The 3,168-nt window shown below is 38.6% G+C and overlaps 1 long non-coding RNA gene across 1 annotated transcript; it reads left to right on the forward strand.

Moving 5' to 3' along the window:
- The first annotated feature begins 234 nt into the window (after positions 1-234).
- LOC121049029 lies at positions 235-1,807 on the forward strand. Its single transcript, XR_005799167.1, has 4 exons — positions 235-445; positions 565-596; positions 666-716; positions 1,534-1,807. It is a non-coding gene; the product is annotated as an uncharacterized LOC121049029 (long non-coding RNA).
- Positions 1,808-3,168: the final 1,361 nt, after the last annotated feature.

Below are 3,168 nucleotides of genomic sequence, written 5' to 3' on the forward strand. Positions count from 1 at the left end.
TCGGAGAAAAAAAGATGTTTGAAGATGTATTTTCGGAGTGGACTTGAGGGAAATTAAGAGAAAAAGCAAATTAGAGCAGCTCAAGCCCATTTGGCCCAAAAGGAGGGGCAGATTAGACTTTTCGCACTCATTAAAGGGGAGAGATATTTAAGCAACACACTCTCTCAACCCCTAGCCTCAAACATCATTTTCTCACTTTCCTCAATCTCTCTCTTCAGCTTTCCCTCTTTCTCATCCTACTCCCTCTCTCTCCGGACACCGCCGGCAGCCGCCGTCGTCGAAACCCCAATCTTCACCAAAATTTCTAGATTTTCTCCTCTTCATTCCCTCTTCCCATTTCTCCAAGCAAAATCATAAAATCTGGCCATTCAATCCTCCAAAAACCCTAGAACCCGAAGCCAATTTGGGTGTTTTTGTGATTTCTTCATTCCAAGTTCAAATCAAGGTAATCTTCCTCCTAATCTAGCCTCTGGTCATCCGATCTATACCTATTTCTTCCTAAATCTGAGTTTTTGATTTTGATTTGTGATTTTGGTGCATGAACCCAATTTTCCCTAAATCAAGAGGCTAGGCTACGGGTTTGGCAAGGATTTGTGGTAAGGATCTATCCATGCAACCTTGTTTCGAGTTTTTGGTTGTGATATTGATGTTGGACGGATTTGTAGGTGAAGAAGGCCAAGGAGGAGGAATAGGCCGTGAGTTTTGAAGACGAAAGGGTAAGGAATGAGTTTTGGACAAAGCCTAGAATTTTTGGAATTTGTTTGGTTGATTTTGATTTTGTTGAGCTATTGTTGTTGTTGGAAAAATTGTGAAAATTAGATATTTGAGGAGGGTTTAATTAGTAGGATTTTACTAGCCTAGTTTTCAAAGTGTTGAAATTTTGTGTTGAGGAGTTTGGTGATGGTTGTTGAGTAGTTTTGGCCAAAAGAAAAAGAAAAGGAAGAAGAAAAGAAATGTCTTCGTTTTTGGAAGAAAAAGAAAATAAAGAAAATGTGTAAAAGTTGAGTTAAATGAGCTTTTACCGTGGTAAAGTGGTAAAAAGTGAAGAAGGTGAAAGTAAAAGTAAATTCAGTAAAAAAAGAGGTAAAAAGGTAAAAGTGAAAGTGTGGAGGTGAAAATTACGGTAAAAGTAAAAAGGTGAAAAAGGAGGAATAATGGGTAAAAGTACAAGTAACATTTTATTTATAATACTTATTTTTTTTTAATAAATAAGAAATAATGGTAAATAAAGGAATATTTGGTCAGAAATCAAAGTCGAAGGTCAGAAGTCAACTCCAAGAGTTGACCAAGGTTGACCGACCTAGCAAAACGAGAGGATCGACTTGACTTTGGTCGCTCGGGTTGGCGATAGTTTAGTGGAGCGATAAGGATGTTCTTTCTTTTTAAGCAAGAAGTTAGTTTCTCAAATTGGTAAAAGTTGAAAGAAGTAATAAATGGTCTCATTGAAATAAAAAAGATTTAGCATGCGCGATTACTTAGAGTTGATCATGATGTTTACCTGGATAATTACTTACAAACTAAGTAATGGTTCAGGAAACACGATCGTTAAGGAAGCTTAAGCGGAAAGCACCAGAGTGTGGAATACGCTTGCATTTCCAGGTAGGGTGAGTTGTCCTTTCCTTGTTAGAGGTTTTTCGATATACGTGGAATGCTATAGTATAATAGTATGTTGCCTGCAAGTACGTTTTTGGTTGTTCATTAGTCGATGCCTCGTGACACCTGTGTTTTCACAATTGATAATTGCTGATTGCGAAAACCGAGGCTAGACTTGCATGTTGAGATACTGTACCCATTGTATGTTTGTAATTGTGACCTGAAAGTGAATGGGACCTGGATGCGTTGATTCCTAAGGATCCCACGATGTCGATAACCGTGAACCTCCGGAGGGGGGTTGTGCTCCTATGTTTGTCGAGCAAGGGTGAGTACCGACAGTGAACCAGTCATAGGAGACTCAGGGCCAGGAAATGGACACTTTCGCTACTTGTAGTCACAAAGACTACAGAGTAGTTAGCCGGTTCTCAAAGGATGACGAACTGGGTCGGTCATCGATTTGTTTTAGTTTAGCCAGCAGGTAAATATCTCGGAGCTCCAAGTTGTGTGAAGCATGCTGCATATGATTTCCTGAAAAAGGACAACTATGATTGTTTTTGTTTGCATTTGTTTTACTCGACTTTACAAATTCACGCAATCTATATTCTAGTAGCTATGTTTTACCTATTATTTTTCAAACCTAACTAAGGTTGGGTCAGCCCCTATTGGTTTAGCGAAGACGAAATGCTCACCCCTACATTTCAGGTTACAACGCGGTCACTCCGGAAGATCTGAACTAGAAGTGGGTCATTGGCTGAGTCGGTGTGTTGCTGTCCTTGTCGCTTGAAGTTCTTCCCTTTTGGTACTCTGTTGATTTACTCGCTTTTCTTTCCATGTTGAACTCTGTGAGGTCCACCTACCTGAGAGCGCGCCTCAGCCTTTGTTTTATTGTTGTTGTTGAACTCATCTCTTTTCGGTTATGTTGTAAGCCCTAAGGTGACACAGTGCACTTGCCCACTTTCCCTTTTTAAAAGCGCACTCCTTATTTTAGAAGCCCGCTCTTCCGTTATTGACTTATTTTTTATTTCTGTCATAGCGTTCATAAGTGAAATAGTTATTATATGTTGAATTAATAGCACTTCGTGAAAAAATGCTATCTTTAAATGCTATGAAAAAGCATTTTTGTTGTAGTGATTGCCCTTACCCAATAATACCCAATAAACTTTTTACTGCCCTCCAATAAACTTTTTATTGCCTCTCAATAAACTTTATTGCCCTCAATAAAAATTTATTGGGTTTTATTTTTTTTGGGGGAGGTAGTGAAAATCTCCGGCGACCTCTTTGGGAATCTCCGGCCAGTGACCGGTGTCCAATGTTAGATCTTAATTCATATCCATATTTGTGTCCTAAAACATGGAAATTACTTGTCCTAAAGTCCAATTTAATGTTGACTAATTCATTATATTATTCCCCTAATCTTGTACTTTTGTTTAACCTTTTTTTTTATTTATATATATTTTCCTTATCATGCTAGGAAATGATGGAAAAGCATAGAAGCATGGAAATACACTAACAAGTCAACCTCAGCATATTTTCCTACTCCGGCTGGGAGAAAGCGAGTTAGACAAGGAAGGAGGG

The sequence above is a fragment of the Rosa chinensis genome, chromosome 5 (assembly GCF_002994745.2).
Source record: "Rosa chinensis cultivar Old Blush chromosome 5, RchiOBHm-V2, whole genome shotgun sequence".
Taxonomy (NCBI): Eukaryota; Viridiplantae; Streptophyta; class Magnoliopsida; order Rosales; family Rosaceae; genus Rosa; species Rosa chinensis.